This window comes from Hordeum vulgare, chromosome 2H (genome assembly GCF_904849725.1).
Source record: "Hordeum vulgare subsp. vulgare chromosome 2H, MorexV3_pseudomolecules_assembly, whole genome shotgun sequence".
Lineage (NCBI taxonomy): Eukaryota > Viridiplantae > Streptophyta > Magnoliopsida > Poales > Poaceae > Hordeum > Hordeum vulgare.
Genome location: NC_058519.1, coordinates 434,908,558 through 434,918,223, shown reverse-complemented (window position 1 = coordinate 434,918,223; position 9,666 = coordinate 434,908,558). Strand labels below are relative to the sequence as shown.

At 41.5% G+C, this 9,666-nt stretch overlaps 1 pseudogene; it reads left to right on the top strand.

Annotated features, from left to right (window-relative positions):
• The first annotated feature begins 585 nt into the window (after positions 1-585).
• Positions 586-2,988, top strand: LOC123427970 (annotated as a pseudogene).
• Positions 2,989-9,666: the final 6,678 nt, after the last annotated feature.

Sequence of the window (9,666 nt, the reverse complement as noted above, 5' to 3'; positions counted from 1 at the left end):
CGTGACGCCGTGAACTAGCAACTGTTGTGCCACTGCTACTCCGAGCCGGCGAGCCGGCGAGGCAAACCGCCGGATTATTGTCGGACAGGTCGGCAGGAAGATCGCAAGGCCTTTGCTATGACTCCGACGACGGCAGGCGATGGTCTAGATCGGAAGCGCAAGCGCTCGCTCCAAGGCGGCGGAGCCTCCAGTACCGGTGGAAATTCTACTCCGGCTCGTGCAGACAGTGGCTCGCCATCATCAGCACCAGCCCCACGAGAGCCGCTAGCAAAAAATCAACCTGTTCAAGGCCATGGTGAAGAGGCATCCAATAGCAGTCTACCACCAACAATTAGGGCTAGCGGCAAGTGGCAATTAGGTGAGTGAATCTCTCTATTTTACCAAGAAATTGTGCATTTAAACATTGATTGTGTCGGCTCTAGTTATGCAGTTATGTTTGTTAAAATTTCAGAGTTGAGCAGATTTTTTGTTACCACTAGAAGAAATTCACAAGTGGAACCATCAATACAAGACCCACAACCAAGTGATGTTCACCAACATGATGATGACGAAGTAGATGAAGTTCAGGACTGGATTGAGCAAGCAATGCTCGATGATGATGATGATGAGGATTGTTTTGAGGATGGGGATGATGATGAGTTCAATCCAACTGAAATTTTGTGTGATCCCGCTCAGAGGCAGCAAATTGTTGATTATCATCCAAATATTCAAGACCAGGTTAGAAGAGCATATGTATTGAAGGGTCCAACCCAACCAACCAACAAATTTGATCGCAAAAAGATTGGAAGCAAGAACCGAGCATTTTCTAAGGATGTATAAGAGATATGATTGGTTAGAATATAGTGAGTCTAAGCAAGCCGCATTTTGTTTCTACTGCTTTCTTTTTAAGGAACCAGGAAGTAGTACACATTTTGGTTATGATGTCTTCACAAAAAAAGGGTTCAAGGATTGGAAGCATGCTTATCAAGCATTGCCTGATCATGTTGGTGGGGTAAATAGTGCACACAACAAGGCAATATTGAATTATGATTATTTTTGTAATCAAAGGCAAAGTGTGTCTAGTAAGCTTGCTAGGGCATCTAAGGAGTCTGAAGTACTTTACAAAATCCGTTTGCACTCTTCTCTCGGGTGTGCAAGATATCTCATTACTCAAGGCTTGGCTTTTCGTGGCCATGATGAAAGTTCCACTTCATTGAACAAGGGAAACTTCCGTGAGATGGTAGATTGGCACAAAGCTAGAGATGAGAAAGTGAGGCATGCATTTGACCATGGTGGTAGAAATAGCAAGATGCTTGCTGCTAAAATTCAAAAAGATCTTGCAAAGTGTTGCGCAGAAGAGGTCACCGATGTGATCATGAGAGAAATTGGCGATAAGAAATTCTCTGTTCTTATCGACGCGTCACGTGATATATCCGTCAAAGAGGAAATGGCGGTAATGTTAAGGTTAGTAGTGGTTAATTATTATTTTTGCTGTTATTTTATAGTGGTTTCATACTTTTACTAAACCTTGTTACGAATTTTGTGTAGGTATGTTAATGATAAAGGGAAGGCGGTGGAACGATTTCTCTCTATATACCATGTGAGTGAGACTACATCAGAGGCACTAAAGGTAGCTCTTGTCAACCTTCTAGATCATTACAAGTTATCCATTCATAGGCTCCGAGGGCAGGGATATGATGGAGCTTCAACTATGAGAGGTGAATTCAATGGTTTGCAAAAGAAAATTCTTGATGAGAACCCTTATGCCTTTTATGTGCATTGCTTTGCCCATAGTTTACAGTTGGTGGTAGTCTTAGTTGCTAGTTGCTGCTCATCTATTCATGATTTGTTTAAGTATTTCTCCTTGATTGTGACCACAACTATTGTATCTTGCAAGAGAAGGGATTCACTGAGAGAGGACCGTCATCAAAATACTTAGAACAACTTGAGAGCGGTGAGATATTTAGTGGAATAGGTTTGAACCAAGAAACAAATTTAGCAAGACCCGGGGATACTAGATGGGGTTCACACCATACAACTTTGCTTCGTTTGAGTCAGATGTGGAAGTCAGTCATATATGTGCTTCGTGAGGTCAATGATGAAGGTCGTGGGCCGTCTCAAGCGGCGGGTTTGATAGAAATAATGGAGAGTTTTAAATTTTCTTTTGTGCTACATCTTATGATAAGGTTGCTTGCTATCACAAATGAACTCTCACAAGTCTTGCAAAGAAAAGATGTCAACATTGTGAATGCCATTAAACTAGTTGATGATGTCAAAACTCGATTGGCCTCTATGAGAGAAAGTGGTTGGGACAGCTTGTTAGATGAAGTCCAACACTTTTGTGTCGCCAAAGGTATTCTTGTGCCCGTTATGAATGAACGAATACCGGTTCGAGGTCGTTCAAGGCTTGATCGTGTGACTTACACTAATCTTCATTTCTATCGAGTTGAGATCTTCTATGTTGCCATTGACAAGATATGCACTGAGATGAATCATTGCTTTAATGAAGCATCTTTGAATATAATAGTGGCCTTCTCATGTCTTCATCCAAAAAATCCATTCTCCAAGTTTGATATTGACAAGCTTGCTAGCTTAACTGAAGTTTATCATGGAGATTTTTCTAGTGGTGATCGTGCAATTATAAGAAACCAACTTGAAACTTGCATTCTTCATGTACGAAGGCATGAGGCCTTTTCTTCTTATAAAGCTCTGGAAACTTTGGTGACAAAGATGGTCGAAACTGAGAAGCATTTGGTTTTCCCATTGGTTTACAGACTCATGGAGTTGGCTTTGTTATTGCCGGTCTCAACGGCATCGGTTGAAAGATCTTTCTCGGCAATGGAGATTATCAAGTCTCAATTGCGCAGCAAGATGAATAATACATGGTTTAATCACTTGATGATTTGCTACACCGAGCGGGAGATTTTTAAAGGACTTGATGATGACGCTATCATTAAACGGTTTCAGGCCATGAAGTCCCGGAAAGGGCAATTACCTAGGTCCAATTAGCACACTAGTGGTATGGTTCATTCTATATTTCTATCTAATGTGTTTAATCTCAGTGAAAAATGTATAATTTGGTAATGTGGTGTATCTTGTAGGTTCTCTTGTGTGCACAACGATGAACATTGGAGATTGGACTATTATCGTCAAGACAAAGGTTTGATTGTGTATCTAGTGCTTAGCAAGTTATTTGCTATTGTATCTCTTGTTTTTATTTACTTGTGCCATCTATGAAGCACATACAGTTTATTCAAATATATGATACTAGTGGTGTTTGATACATCAAAATGAATATTTATTTATGGCGTGCCCAGGCTTTGGCAATTCGCTAGCTCCGCCACTATTTCCCAGATTAGTTTTGCTGAGCCCAAAGCACTCACTCTACCATACTGGCCTTTACTCAGATGGCCACAAATGATATTCTTCGCTTGAGAATCAAGTTGCTTGAATTCTTCACATTGGCGGCAGAGACAGTAAAAGTGATGAGGGGAACACCATGTTCCACAATATACCAGAGATCATTTTCAATAGCTTGTAGATGCATCTGCATCTTGGTCTTCCAGAAGGGAAAGTCCTTTCCTTCGAAAGTAGGACATCATGCAGTAACCTTGATCATGCCTGCAGTCGACATAACTAAAACTTCAGGTGGTTAAACCAAAATCACACAGAAAAAGGAAGTACCTCGCTCTGATACCAATTGAAAGTACGTTATATCGACTAGAGGGGGGTGAATAGGAGATTTTTAGAATTTCATCACTCAGGAAATTCCTTTTGAGGAAATACCTCACTGATGAATAACTTGTAGCGGAAACAGCAAAGGATCGGGGGTGCAAAGTATCACTACAGCAGTTTTCAAGATGAGGAATATGAAAAACATTTTGCACAGTACGCACGCACAAAGTAAGAAGGTGAGGATTAACTCGCGTGAAGAATTTGAGGTTGATAAAATTCAGAGAAAGTCTTCAGCAAATTCTTCAAACAGTGACAATGAATATCTTCAACATACAATATTGAGGAATTGAAAGAGTTGAAGAAATAGAACCCGTATCACAGTGAAGACAGTGGTTGATGACCCAGTTCCAACTGATGTGACAGTTGTACGTCTGGTTTGGAGCGGCTTGGTATTGAAACCAAAGGACACACAGCCCCGAAACACACAGTCCCTACCATATTCTCCTTGAGCTAAGGACACACAGTCCTTGCCCAACACTCGTGGTAAGTCTTCAGGGCAGACTTCCAAACCCTCACAAACTTGGTCACCCCGCGATCCACAATTGACTGCTGGATTGCTCTAGACCATGACGCCTAACCGTCTGGAGGATGCACAGTCCTCAAAGGTAAAAGGCTTCAGTTCCACACAGGAATAAATTCTTCAGTGATGCTCAATCACTTGGTTTTTGGTTTGTGGTTTGGTGTTTGGGGTATTTCCTCACTGATGATTTACTCTCGAAGACTCTCAGGAATTTGGGTTGCTCTAAATGACAAGTGTCAGTTTCTTGCGGAGCAGCCAACCAGCTAATGGTTGTGGGGGCGGCTATTTATAGCCTGGGAGCATCCTAACGTGATTTGACATTAATGCCCTTAAATAATATGACCGTTGATGTGGCATGAATTACGGCAACGGTCGGGACCCTCAACTGTGAGAGTCCTCATGTCTCTCATATTCCTCACTTGAGGCTTTTGGTAGGATTAGGCTTGGGTTGAGCATCATGAGGAAATTCATTCTGAAGTGTTACCTCGACCCCCTTTAATAGTAAGGTGTTCCTATGACTAAGAGTGAAGAAAATGAAACAGAAAGAATAAATCTTCACGCTTCAAAGTCTTCGGATCGTTTTTCTTCAGGACACACCGAATTCCTCATCTTCAATATCATCATGAGGAATATCAATTTCATCGCAATTTCTTCGCGATCAAAGTCTTCAGCAGAAAACCAATTTATTCAGCCAAAGATATACATTTTTAGGGGTCGATATTCATCGAATATTTCAAACTCCTCAGCGACTTATAGATCTTGTGTACACTCATGAACACATTAGATACTTAACCTATAAATCTTCAAACCACCAAAATCACAAAGGGGCACTAGATTCACTTACACTACTATCTTCATGAGGTTTTTGATCGCACCTGGGCCACTCTGGCTCATCTGAAGACTCAAGAAGAACTTGATGAATTGGAGTTTACTCAGGACTTCGACTCGTCGTGGCCTCCCAAGAAGAAATTCAAGCCAATTCTAGTTCCAGACCTTGAGGACAGCTCCTTTTCTTCCTTCAGCACTGCAGATTTTGATGAAGAACAAGAAGACACTACCACTGTCCCAAGGAGGAAGCCCGTTACCAAGAATCCTCATGCGTCTTCTTCATCAGCCAAGAAGTGAAAGTCTTCATGGGGCGTTAGTCCTCAGTTTTGTCCCTTTTCGTCACTTGGTGACAAAGGGGGAGAAATCTTAGAGTTAGTATTCACGTGGGATATATTTTGGGGCTTATGAACTTTATTAAGTTACAAACTCTTGGTTCTTCTGAAGTGTTTTTATGTAATGAGTTGTAACTTAAGCCCGATGGTACTCTGACGCTTTTGAACGTTTTTCTTCGCTGCTTATTCCTTAAAATATTAATGCACGCATGCTGAAATTCGTCAGATACCATTTCTCATCATTCATTCTCAAATTCTTCATACTATGTGTCATATGTATTCATGATTTATAAGATACAGGGGAGATCTCCATGATATAAATCATCAATGTGCATTTGCTGTGAAAAGCAAAATCCTCAAAATATGCACATCTTTAGGGGGGGTCTCTTAGTATCTTGATTTCAAATTCCTCAAAATGAGTATTTACACTTCATATTTTTATCCCCGTTGAAGACTTAACCTAATTGTCATCAACCACCAAAAAGGGGGAGATTGTAAGTCCATCTAGTGCCCCTTAGTGATTTTGGTGATTTGAAGACTTATAGGTTAAGTATCTAATGTGTTCATGAGTGTACACAAGATCAATAAGTCGCTGAGGAGTTTGAATTATACGATAAATATCGACCCCTAAAAATGTATATCTTCGGTTGAAGAAATTGGTCTTCTGGTGAAGACTTTGATCGCAAAGAAATTGCGGTGAAATTGATATTCCTCATGAAGATATTGAAGATGAGGAATTCGATGTGTCCTGAAGAAAAACGATCTGAAGACTTTGAAGCGTGAAGATTTATTATTTCTGTTTCATTTTCTTCACTCTTGAGTCATAGGAACACCGTACTGTTAAAGGGGGTCGAGGTAACACTTTAGAATGAATTTCCTCATGATGCTCAACCCAAGCCTAATCCTACAAAAGCCTCAAGTGAGGAATATGAGAGACATGAGGACTCTCACAGTTGAGGGTCCCGACCGTTGCCGCAATTCGCGCCACATCATCGATCTTATCCACACCAATAGTCATATTATTTAAGGAAATTAATATCAAATCATGTCGGGATGCTCCCAGGCTATAAATAGCCCCCCCCCAACCATTAGCTGGTTGGCTGCTCCGCGAGAAACTGACACTTGTCATTTAGAGCAACCCAAATTTCTCAGTCTTCGAGAGTAAATCATCAGTGAGGAAATACCCCAAACACCAAACCACAAACCAAAAACCAAGTGATTGAGCATCATTGAAGAATTTGTTCCTGTGTGGAACTAAAGCCTTTTACCTTTGAGGACTGTGCATCCTCCAGACGGTTAGGCGTCATGGTCTAGAGCAATCCAGCAGTCAATTATGGATCGCCGAGTGACCAAGTTTGTGAGGGTCTGGAAGTCTGTCCTGAAGACTTACCACGAGTGTTGGGCGAGGACTGTGTGTCCTTAGCTCAAGGAGAATACGGTAGGGACTGTGTGTCTCGGGATTGTGTGTCATTTGGTTTCAACACCAAGCCGCTCCAAACCAGATGTACAACTGTCATAGTAGTTGGAACTGGATCATCAACCACTGTCTTCACTCTGATACGGGTTCTATTTCTTCAACTCTTTCAATTCCTCAATATTGTATGTTCGAGATTTTCATTGTCTCTGTTTGAAGAATTTGTTGAAGACTTTCTCTGAATTTCCTCAACCTCAAATTATTCATGTGAGTTAATCATCACCTGTTTACTTTGTGCCTGCGTACTGTGCAAACTGTTTTTCATATTCCTCATATTGAAAACTGTTGTAGTGATACTTTGCACCCCTGATCCTTTGTTGTTTCGCTGTAAGTTATTCATCAGTGAGGAATTTCCTCAAAAGGAATTTCCTCAACGATGAAATTCTAAAAATCTCCTATTCACCCCCCCTCTAGTCGATATAACGCACTTTCATCCAGCCATACGGTGCTAACAGACACACAATTATCATGGAGTTATGTTATATTACTTTTGTTTAGTAAGAAACATCTTCCCAAGAAAATAGTTGCTTTATAAGTTCCTTTCTTAGGGTTCTAGAGTATCCGTTGTGTGTAGATTGAGCGTATGCTTGGGAAATTTAACCATTGGTGATAACACCTAATTATTGTCGCCTTACTTGTGCCGGGCCAATTTTCCATTAAGAACGCTAGCTTTCGGCTTCATCCGTCTGAGGTACGTATCCGGATTACCCAGTCATAACAATCACAGAGGTTCTCCCTTTATCATCTAGCCGAACAATCGGGAACATAGAGGATAAACATAGGAGCAAGGCAACCCAGCTTTGCAAAATCTTAAGTGTAACTTACTGCATATAGAGGCTTAAGTATAGGAATAATAGAGGCATCATGAAAGAGATGCACAAATGTACTATTATCGGCTTTAGAAAGTCCAGGTGTCTACGGAAAGTACATGTTCATGGACACGGTTCAGTTTATCCGAACAGAAAGTGGGATATGTTAAACCACTTGAAAGAGGAAAAAGGATACAAAAGGAACTAAAAAGATAACAAGGGAATAAATTAGCATGACTACACCAGCTTAGCTGTTAAAACGCCGAAGACGAGCCGCGTTCCATGGGTTTGGTTCAAGATGATTATCTCACGCGTTGTGGAGATGATACGCCCCTCATGTAAGTACGTCGTCAATGATTAAGGGTCCCTCCTATTTGAGTGCAAGTTTATTCTTTTTCTTCTCAGGGAGATGCAGCACAAGCTCGCCCAAGTTTTATGTCTTCGCACGAACTTCCCTGCTCTGATAGCGCCAAGCCTGTTGTTGGTAGAAGTTCGAACTCTTCTTCTAGTGCGTCCAAGTCACCCTATCGATCTAACTTGGCTTCTTTTCCCTCGCACATGCACACTCTAGGTGCATCATGGATGATATCACAAGGGAGGACTCCTCCCCCGGCTCGTGAACACTCTTCATGGGGAAGGACGTCGTCGCCGCCAAATCCGCTCGACCTTTGTCCGGCATGAGCTATTGGCGATGACGGGAGGGGGAGAGGGAGTAGCGGGAGGGGGGCTCAGACGGGGGAAAGGGGTCGGCGCTCGAGCCGCCTCCGGATACGGTGTACGATTTGAGGATCAATGTTGGAGCCCTTAGCTAGCATAGATTTGCTCGTAGAAACCTCAAACCGTGTGAAAAATACACCATGCAAAACACACAATTAGGCTGGCCATAGTGGGGTATCTTAGCCGGTATCATGCACTTGAAAATAGCAAACAAGCTGACGTGGCAAAGAATTAAAGAAAAGAGAGTTAGAGTAACATAGATAGATATCGTATCAGGTTAAATGTTATGCTACTTTGTGTCCAATAAATATGATCATACATGATACTACTTTGTGATATTATGTACTATTAAGATAGTATCACACATTATAATATCATATGCATGATACTATTATACGATACTCCCTCCGTATCGGTTTATAAATCATCTTAGGTTGTGCACCGCAACCAAGACGAAGAGAAAAACAAGAAAAATTAATGTTAACTTGCTAATTAATATCATTGCGTGCAATGAATTGACCAATGCATATCGTGCTAGTTAGTCTCAAGTCATTAAAAACAACACGCCCCGCGTCTTTTATTGGTTGGTTCCTTTCTTCAAGTTAAAAAACAAGAAACGAGGTAAAAGTTAATGCATCGTGCCTTAGTGTTTTGGGATTATTTGGTTTTCGTAATATGACTTATAAACCGAGACGGAGGGAGTACTTTTTACTATGAATAGCCTTAAACCACTATATGCAGGCCTTGTGTAATTGAAAGAAGTCGTATTAAACTTGTTTGGGTGATAGATGGTGTCTGAATCTGAAGATGCAGCCACCGAGGCGCCGTTCAATGAATAAGTGCTCTATGCAAGGGACACAAACAAAAGCCGGGAAGAGGACCAAGTGATTATCATTGTCCGGACAGTACTGACAGAGAAATCACGCTTGGATTTGTACAGCTGGTCCTTGCCTTAAGCTGCATTAATGAGTGCACGAATACTGCATTTGCTATCTGTCTTGCTATTCTTAAAGATCAAACGTCTTTTTTTCTTTCTTTTTGTTGAGCCGAAGCGTAGGATCGTCGTCCTTTTGCTCGTTTTTTCTTTGAGGCAAGGGGTGTCCTTTTGCTCTTCTTTTTTTAGTTGAGTATCCTTTTGCTTGTTTTTTCTAAGACCGGTGTCCCCTTTTGCTTGTGTATAAGTGCGCGTTCGTCCGAGGAACTAACAGCCTGGTAGTGCTATGGCCCTCGGCCCGTTGGGACGCCCAGGCGGCCGCTATCCAGTTTCTTGTT